We start from the raw sequence: 10,116 nt of genomic DNA, 5'->3' as shown, positions 1-10,116 counted from the left end.
ACCTTCAATTTCATTGATTTCAAAACAGAGTTCTCCTGCTCTTGCATACAATCGAAGTTGCTTTTTATTACATTCATAAAGAAAACTTGAAAGTACTAATAAAGCAATAAATCCGGGGCATAGTCAAGTCAAGTATCCCTGCGCCCCCTTCCAGAGCTGGTCGAAGCCTCTGACACCAAGCTAGGCCCAACCTGTGCCTCCTCATTGAGCCAATCCAAGCACTCGTTAGACAAAGTGCAACTGAAAGTGGGAGCAGGAGCCAGGAGCTCTCTAGTCCTCCATGCTGTAACATATCGGGCAAGCTGTGCACCTCGGACCGGGAAAGCAGCCGGGTACTCAATCCCCTCTAGCGGGCAAATCTGATCATGACCGAATTGGCCAGGAACCGGAACGGAAAGTAGAACACACAGTGGGTCAGACCAATCAACCGGATCCCGATCAGCCGGGACATGCTATAGCTCATTGCCGGAAGATTGAGCCAAGGACAACACCAAGTAATGCGATCTGCAGACAAATTGCACATCCAATCAAACCACCACCTTTCATCAGGAGCATCAACTAGGCGCTGTCGAAAGAAATAGCCTCGAGCTGAGTAGGCTGGGTAAGAGTCCATGACCTGCAATTTGTCCATCAACCATACCTAGGGAGGGATGAAAAATGAGAGAATAAAGAATAGAGAGATGTACGGTGAGAGAAAAGTGAGAAAAGGGTTTTTGTGAGAAAAACCGAGCCCGAGGGCCGAGTGATGTGAGCAAATACATATGTAAGATTGGGTGAGAAACATTACCTGCAGCAGCAATGGACTCCCAGCAAATCTAGTCGTCTCCCGGCGATAGATAGCATCCAAGCCCATCAGCGTCTCGGCCAATGTCATAGCGATGCAGCTCTTTCCTTCTTTTAAGCGTTGAGCAACTTCAATCAAACGAATGCTACATCCGCCAAAGCCCGGGGAAAGCAGAAAGTGAGACAGCAAGCACAAGCAAAGGGCGTGTTGCCAGAAACCTTGCCGATAATGGTTGTTGCGGTCACCAACGTTAGAAAAACGATGAATCAAACCGAGGATATCCAGTTCCCCGTTACAGATTAGAGACCGAGCATCATGCGCGGTGAGTCCACACATCCGCCCTAAAGCTTGGGCATTGCCAAAGCGGAACTGGGGCAAGATCTCTTCATGACATTCAGATTCCATCAAAACTTGAAAATCTTCAAACGTTGGACATACCTCTTGCCCGCCAAAGCTAAAGACATGCGTCACCGGGTTCCAAAACCTCGCCGCAGCATGGAGGAAAGGAAGGTGTAGCGGAGTGCGACTCAGCGTGAACAGTGCATTCAAGCCGAAACCCCGGAAGTTTAACTTTTCCGAACCATCCAGAGAAGCGATCCAAGCTGTGAGATTTTCAACGAGAAATGCCTCCATTTTTGTGCAAAACTAAGATGAATTGAATGAACCACGGAGCTAAGGCTTTTAAAGAGGAAAAAACACTATTCGGGGGACAAGTGTCAAAAACTTGACGGTTACTGGACTAAGTGGCCGGCCGGCCACCTTTTCTGGCAGGCCGGCCATTTCTTTTTCAAAACCTGGCCGGCGGCCTCCTCTCTGTAATGAATCTGGCCGGCCGGCTCCCAAAAGTGGCCAGCCATGCCCCAATGTGTGTCTTTAGCCCTGTTTTACCCTCCGAGGGAAAGTTTTAAGCATTTTCATGCAACGGGTGTGTCGAAGGCCTCTATTTCCCTCTGTTTCGGATGCGTTCCGTTGCCCAGATCGTTCGAAGTATACTTCGTTTTGTTAAGCTTTGTTTATCAAGTTGTCGTTTTGCTTATCGAGTTGTTTGTCGAGCTGTCGTGTTTCGTGTTTTTGAGTTGTTACTCTTTGTTTAAGCATTTTTTTGTTTGAGTCTCGTTTATTGAGTTGTCAACACTATTGTGTTCTACTTATTGAGTTGTAAATTTGCTAAGGTTTTGTTATATCTTAGAAAGTTAAGTTGTTGCATCGGTTCACTACCTGACTGGGCAAAATGCACAATGCACATTTCCATTCAAATCTCATTATGGTGCAAAATGATGCGATATGATGCTAAGAGTTTAAAATACAACACTTTTTTCAAAAGCTGTTTCATTCCATCATGCCTCGCTTGTTACAACATTTTATAGGCTAAGGCACAAGTTTTACCAAGAATAAAACTGCCCAATAATGTACATTGTGCTACAACTACTAGCAAAAAGATAAATAAAACAGGAAACAGCCGCATCTGTGCTCTCAAGAGCAGTAATAAGAGGCCCTCTTCGTCCTCTTCTGCGGAATAGACTCTCCGCCACCATCGCCATCACCATCATCTGAATCGGAGTCGTCATCCTCGGGATGCCCCTCAGCCTCGCCTCCACTCCCGGAACCAAGACCGGAGCCGTCCTCTCTGTCAGCAGATGTCTCCGATTGACGGTCTGCAGCCTCCTCCTCATCCTCATCCTCACCAGGCTCCTCCTCTACAATGTGTGCTCTGCGTCTACGAGACGACCCCTCCCGTCAAAAAGGCCTGGATGGCCTAGCTCCTCGGAAAGGCCTGGATGGCCCAGCTCCTTGGAAAGGCCTGGATGGCCCAACTCCTCGAAAAGGGCCAGATGGCCCACCTCCCCAAGAAGGCCCAGGTGGCCCGGCCTGCGGCTGAGCATATACCGGGGGCATCTGAGAATAAAGAGTTCAATTTAAATACATTAGTCCAAATACGTACAGCAGATGCAGATACAAGAAAAACTACATGAAGTGGGTACATGTAAACACAGTGTATAAATGAGGTGTGTGTCAGATGTGCTCTACACATGTAGCCTATCAATGTAGTAGAAATCAGCATATAATTAGAAGTATGATAAATGCCAGAAAACTAAAAGGGTACCTGGAAGCCCATGATAGACAACTGTGCCTCCTTCCGCAGGACCATCCCCTCAAGTGAGGCTACCATCTCGAGCACCTGATCCATATACTCACCAGGGGGCTGCAGATGCAAAGGAAAGGGCATCAGTAAAGGAATGAAAGTCCAAGTATCTGAGTAATGAATCAAAGCCGTAAAACATACCGGTGGTGAGTCGGGGTCTCTGACATATCGATGACCGGGCATCGGAGGCTCTATCGGGATCGGAATCGGAGAGGTAGTCCCATACTGCCACCCCATCAGCTCAGTCGGCATGTCCGGCCACCCAGGATGAGGAAAAGTCAGAGGAATCGGGGGAACCGATCCACCCCCACCTCTAGATGTACCAGCCCTGCTGGTGGAAGGGGCGTCTGTAGCCCGAGCCCGGGCCTGGCTCGAAGATGGCATACCAGCAGGCCTCATCATCGGAGTGCGAACTCCCGTCAATGGAGGCATCAGGTATGTGTGGCGGTAAGTAGCGTAATCCCCCTCTTCAAGATGTAGCGAAGCATCAGTACCCAGCATAGCATTAACAACATCTCGGGAAAAGAGCATATCAGCAATCCGCATATCGACTGGGGGTGCTGAGGGAGGGTCCTGAGAAGTGTACCCCCAGACCTGACGCAAGAAACGCTCCCCCAAAAACCAGGCCCTACCAACCGGCCCTTCGAACAGGAGCCTGTACCGGGAGGCACCCCACCCTCCGGCAAACTGGAATCGGAGACCTTCACCTAAAGACGCCCAGGGCTGCCATGTAATCTGCGGATAACAGGCGCATAAACCAAGCAGAAATCGAAGATGTACAGGACAAATCAAAGATGAAAACAGAAAGAACTGAGAGTTCTGAAGTACCTCCGACGAGCGCACCGTGTCGAAATACTGTCGCAGGTAAATGAGAGACTCTCGAGGTCTTGGCCGGTGCTGGCCTTTAAACACAAGTGAGTACGGGGTCACGAGAGGTCCCGCTACCACCAACTCCGGGGCCAATGTCGGGAAATATACATAGACCCACAACTGTAGAAAACAAAGTAGAATATGAAGTGCTGAGGGCAAAATGCACGATACAGAGTATAAAGTGCGCCGTGTGTGCGATATGCAGGTAATGAGGAGCAAAAATGTAAATCAAAAGGGCAGAAAGTACCTCCCAAGCTCTCCAATAGCCGCCAAGTAAGTCCCTCCGTCCGCGTGAGGTCGCGCTCATGTAGCAATAAAGGGTGGCCAAGCCGGCACCACCCCAGTCATACCGCCTGACCTGTGATAGGTCCACCAAGGCACTCAACAGATAAAGCCCAATAGTGTTCCCTCTGTCAGCAAACAGAGTGGTCCCGAAGAGGAACATCAAAAAGCCGCGGGCATACTGTGCTGCCTCCTCAGGAGTCCCGGGCTCCATCTCCACCCGCCGAAAATGGGAAGAGAACCAGGTGTATCGGACTCTCCCTGAAGCTCTGTCAACAGGCGGGCGAGGCCCCAGCAGATATATCCAAGCGGCCTCCCACTGGCCCATGTCCTCGTCGTAAGGGATAGGCCAACCTCCCACGTCAAGGACAGTCAGCACAGCAAAGTCAAACGGGGTCATAGTCAAGTCCCCCGTGGCAGAAAAATGGAAGGAGTTGGTGGTGTCCCACCATCTCTCCACCAAGGTGGCCATCAGCGTCCTCCTGGCAGGACAACGAGATAGCCCAGTACAGAAGGGCCCAAACCCTGCTAAGTCAACCAAATCGCGAACAGCCTCCGGGAGCTCTGCGTACCAGTCTCTTGCCGCGGTAGAGCCATACCCCCGCACAGTGTGAGAAGTCACCTGCATTCAGGATGAATACATGTTTCAGCATAAAGTGAATAAGTTGCGTGCAAATAAATTGAATAGGCTACGTGCAAAGTAAAGTAAGTTGGCTGTGTGTTCAACTCTCAATCAGTGTGTGCTACGTGTTCACCTTCAATTTGGGCTGTGTGTTCAGATAATCAATGTTTTGAGCGGTGTGTTCAACTCTCAATCAGTGTGTACTGCGTGTTCACCTTCAATTTGGGCTGTGTGTTCAGATAATCAATGTTTTGAGCTGCGTGTTCAACTCTCAATCAGTGTGTGCTGCGTGTTCACCTTCAATTTGGGCTGTGTGTTCAGATAATCAATGTTTTGGGCTGCGTGTTCAACTCTTAATCAGTGTCTGCTGCGTGTTCACCTTCAATTTGGGCTGTGTGTTCAGAAAATCGGTGTTTTGGGCTGCGTGTTCAACTCTCAATCAGTGTGTGCTGCGTGTTCACCTTCAATTTGGGCTGTGCGTTCAGATAATCAATGTTTTGAGCTGCGTGTTCAACTCTCAATCAGTGTGTGCTGCGTGTTCACCATCAATTTGGGCTGTGTGTTCAGATAATCAATGTTTTGGGCTGCGTGTTCAACTCTCAATCAGTGTGTGCTGCGTGTTCACCTTCAATTTGGGCTGTGTGTTCAGAAAATCAGTGTTTTGGGCTGCGTGTTCAACTCTCAATCAGTGTGTGCTGCGTGTTCACCTTCAATTTGGGCTGTGTGTTCAGATAATCAATGTTTTGGGTTGCGTGTTCAACTCTCAATCACTGTGTGCTGCGTATTCACCTTCAATTTGGGCTGTGTGTTCAGAAAATCGGTGTTTTGGGCTGCGTGTTCAACTCTCAATCAGTGTGTGCTGCGTGTTCACCTTCAATTTGGGCTGTGTGTTCAGAAAATCAATGTGTTGGGCTGAGTGTTCAACCCTCAATCAGTGTGTGCTGTGTGTTCACCTTCAATTTGGGCTATGTGTTCAGAAAATCAGTGTTTTGGGCTGTGTGTTCAGAATATCAGTGTTATGGGCTGTGTTTTCAGAAAATCGGTGTTTTGGGCTGCGTGTTCAACCCTCAATCAGTGTGTGCTGTGTGTTCACCTTCAATTTGGGCTGTGTGTTCAGAAAATCAGTATGTTGGGCTGCGTGTTCAACCCTCAACCGATGTGTGCCGTGTGTTCACAATCAATTTATGGGTTGAGTGTTCAGGAATTCAAGTGATTGGACCGTGTGTTCAGAGTGCAAACAGAATGCAAGAAAATTCATAATACGTTACAGAAAAGGTAAGAACGAAGTAAATACCTCTCGCGCCTCATGGGAGAGATGATACTCTGGCTCTCGCAGAAGGAGATCCCCGGGTGCTTGCTCGTCAAAATCGGTGAAATGATGGAAAATAGCCCGCGGGAGAACGTGTACTGGTGGGTTATACCTCTCGGGGATGAAGGGGCGAACCCTCGGAGGCAAAGACATGATGTCAGGCTTGCCTCTGGCGCCTGGAGAACCTCCGCCATGGGGAAATTGACCCGCCATTTCAGGAAATCTGCAAAAGGGGCAAAAATGAGCCAAAATTGGAAAAAGTCAACAAAAGTCAACTCTCGGGAAATGAAAAAGTCAACAAAAGTCAACTCCCGAGAAAATCTTCCAAATATTGAGACAAACTCACCTTAAGTGGCGAAAATGAGAAAAGAAGTCCCGAAACCAAAATTTAATCGTTTCAAAGTGCTTAGACCTAAAAGATTTCGCGAAAACAACTTGCGTGGGACATTGGAAAACGCGTATAGAGCATAGATCTGAGGGAGAAAATGGTTTGGGAAGCTAGAGAAGAGGATTTCGGAGCTGCACTTGTGAGCACAAAGTGTTTGGATAAGTGTATTTAAAGAAAAGAGGCTAAAAAGACAAAACTGCTCCCGGATTTGGCAAAGTGGCCGGCCGGCCACTTTTTCTGGCAGGCCGGCCAATCACTTTTCAAAAACTAGCCGGTGGCCTCCCTCTCCCAATAACGTTGGCTGGTGGTGTTCCCCATATGCCCTCCAAGGTCCCTGCAAATTTTGGAGAGGATTGGAGTCCCCGAGACTTGAAAAAGTACAAGAGAAGTGCACTTTCTGTCGCGAAACCGCTCCGCCGGAACTTCAGCTTCAACTTCCGATGCATGTCTCATCGTTTACTCATTGAAAGTAAGGTATATCCTTTTGAACATGTTGTAACCTCTCCGGGAGGTGAACCGGAGGCCGCGATCGAGTCGCCCTCGCCGAAACGCGCATTTCCTTGCTCGTTGTTTTGTGACAAACATACATCCTGGTTTACGCTTGTTCTGCATTATCATGCACATAACTTGTATTCTCATGCACATGCTTGCATTGTCATGCACGTCTCTTTGATATCACTGAGCCTCCATGCTTAAACTCGCGTTGTCATGCACGTTTCTTCCCGTATTGCGATGCGCTTTTCCATTAACACCGCGATTTTCTGTATTCGATATCACATTGAACATATGTTGCTAGATGTGTTGTGCTCGTTGATTTTCTTTATTTTGCAGGCACGATATTGTATGTACGGTTCATTTGAAGTTGGTGCGACCAGACGAATCGTGCAGGTATCGTATATTCTCCGTGTGAGACGCGACGAGAATTGAATAATTCTTTGCATTCCTAACTGCATGAAATGTAGTTGTTGCTTTGCATTCTTGCTTAAAACTGTTGCATCTATTTGTGAATACTTGCCTCATTACAGCTTGCTGCATTTGCATGATCATGAGCTATGTCCGGCTTTGTGCATATCATTTTGCATCTTGCCCCCTGCCCGTGGGCATGCCTGCGGGCGCATCTCTGTTTATTTTGCCTGTTTGTCTAAGTCTTCGACCTTGTCAAAAATAGGTCGTCTCTGGGCTTTGATATTCACTCCCGTCACTTATGACTTTCGAGTTCTGTCAAAGAGGGGCAACTGTAGACACCCCATTTTTGACCGACCTTAAGACTTAGACGTCACCGATTGAGCGCTTGGTGATGTTGCATATCGTGCCCGTTCAGAGAGTTCAGAGTCTTGGCCACGAGCCTTGCCTCCAGACTTCCGGACTCTTTCTCGCTTTGCCTCGGTTTGCGAACTAGGCTCTGTTTTCTCTCTTTTCTCTTCCCGAAGGGAGGGAGAGGTCTCGTAGATCATCTCTCAGTGGTCATAGGCTACGTTTCGTGGTCGTAGGCCATTTTGCCCGTTTGGAGTCCGGTTTTCGGTTTTTCGGAGCCGTTGGCCGTGTGCCTTCGGCTCGGGACCGCTTAACCACCTCCGTTCGCTCCGGTTTTTGGAATGCATATTATTTGCTCCCTTTTGAGGGACACTATGGCTCGAGAAACCAACTTCGTGGTCGAACACCACTTCCGGTGCCCAACAGTCAGTTTTCGGGGCCTTGGGCTGCGCGTTTCGGCCCCCGAACCTTCATTTTGCATCGATTTTGGTTCATTTTTGGCAGGGACCTCTGTTTCATTGGTAAGAAGGTCGTAGAAGGGTGGGAGGCCAACAATTGTTCAGACAACCAGTTTTATTCCTCCATCGCCCTCCGTCGCCCATTTTTCCTCACTTCAAAGCTAATGTTGACCACTCTTCGGCCATTTTCTTGCACCCTAAACCCCATATTTGTGATGTACACATCTGGGAGGCCACCAATATTTGGTGGCCGGCCAGTAATTGCTTTTGAACCTTTTGAACCCCTTTGAAAAGTGGATTGTTCTCACTCCTGGTTCACTATCTCCAGTGTTTGACCACATGATTGTGTTGAGCACACATGAGAGGCCACCAATATGTGGTGGCCGGCCAGCAATTGTTCTTGGACCTTTTGACCCTTAGCCGGCTGACCATGGGAAGTAGCCGACCGGCCACCTGCAACCTGGATAACCAGCTAGCCTTGCTCTTTGCTGCAGGTACATTTCAAATATGCATCTCTTTTCCCCCCATTTTTCCCGCCTTTTCTCCATCTCTTTTGCCTATAAAACCAGCCTCCCAGCTCTGGTTTAGGGGTTAGAAATTTTGGTTTGGAGCTCTCACATTAAATCTCTCTCTCTCTCTCTCTCTCTCTCTCTACTCTAAGCCTTAAAAACCCCCCTTGGTTCTTCACCAACCCATAGCCCCACCCTTCCATCCTCCATTCCAGCAGCTTGAGGTTGTTCTTCAGAGCCTAGGAGTGCGGCATTTGGTCCAAAAGGCTGTCAAAGATTAGTCTTCAAGGGTAAGTCCTCTTCTCCCATTTTTGACCATTTTCTTGGTTCATATTCTAGCTCCTTGTGCTTACTTTTTTGAGCTTCGAAACTAAATGAAAATAGCATATTTTTGAGCTCTATTTCATGTTTGTTTAAGGGTCTCTCACTGTTTGAGGCTTCCTTGTGGCACTTGCTTCTTTACCTTTCTTTTATGCCATTTCCTTGCATAGTATTTTAGGCCTATGTATAAACTGTTTTGAGGCATGTTGTAAACTTTATAGTGGCTTATTTTGAGCACTTCTTCAACATTGTTGAATGGATCCTCACCGTTTGAGGCTTCCATTTGCCACTTGCCTTTGTATCTCTCTTTTGGCCTTATTTTTGCATGATTTGTTAGCCTATTGTGCTTCTGTTTTTGGGCTCTAGTCCGAACTATAAATGGCCTTATTTTGACCCCCTCTTCATGTTTTATTAAGGGTCTTTTACTGTTTGAGGCATCCTTTTTGTACTTTGTGTTATAGCTCTCTTTTGGCCTTGTTTTGCGTAGTATTTTGAGCATGCTTGTGCACTGTTTTGGGTTTGATCATAAACTGTAAAAGGTCATATTTTGGGCCCCTCTTCAACATTTTTGAAGGGCCCTCATCTGTTTAGAGCTAGCAGCCATCACTTCCTTCTTTGTCTCCCTTTTGGCTCATTTTTGCATGCTGGCTTAGACCCATTTGTGTTCGCTGTTTGGCCTTCCTTAAAACTGTAAATATGCTTGTTTTGGGATTTTCTTGAGTCTGTCTTTACATTTCATGTTCGAATAATGCATGCTTTGTATAGCTATAGGTCATTGCGTATGCCTAGTTTTGCATTTCGGGTCTCATTTCATGCATCGGGTGCTAAATTGTCGTGTTTCGGGGCTGTTTTGCATCACTTTTTGCTGCTGAAATTTGCATGCTAGTATGCCATATTCCATGCCTTGCCATGTCTTGTTAGAGTGGCATTTTGTGCCTTAGGGTCGATCCTCGGTTTGCGTGCATGCGTGCGCGCATCTCGAGTTGTCTCATTTTCATTGTATGGCCTCTTATGTGAGTGTGGCTGAGGTCCACTCATGTTGGTGTAAGTCTATATTGCATTGTGTATGCCATTTCATTTCATAGCATTGCGTATGCTAGGTTGTATGTTAGCGCATCGTGTATGCCATGTCATCTCGTGCATCGTGTATGCCATTTCATAGCATGTTGCAAGTTA

Source organism: Camellia sinensis, chromosome 8 (genome assembly GCF_055761805.1).
Source record: "Camellia sinensis isolate YWXY chromosome 8, ASM5576180v1, whole genome shotgun sequence".
Classification (NCBI taxonomy): Eukaryota; Viridiplantae; Streptophyta; class Magnoliopsida; order Ericales; family Theaceae; genus Camellia; species Camellia sinensis.
This window is presented reverse-complemented; position numbering follows the sequence as displayed.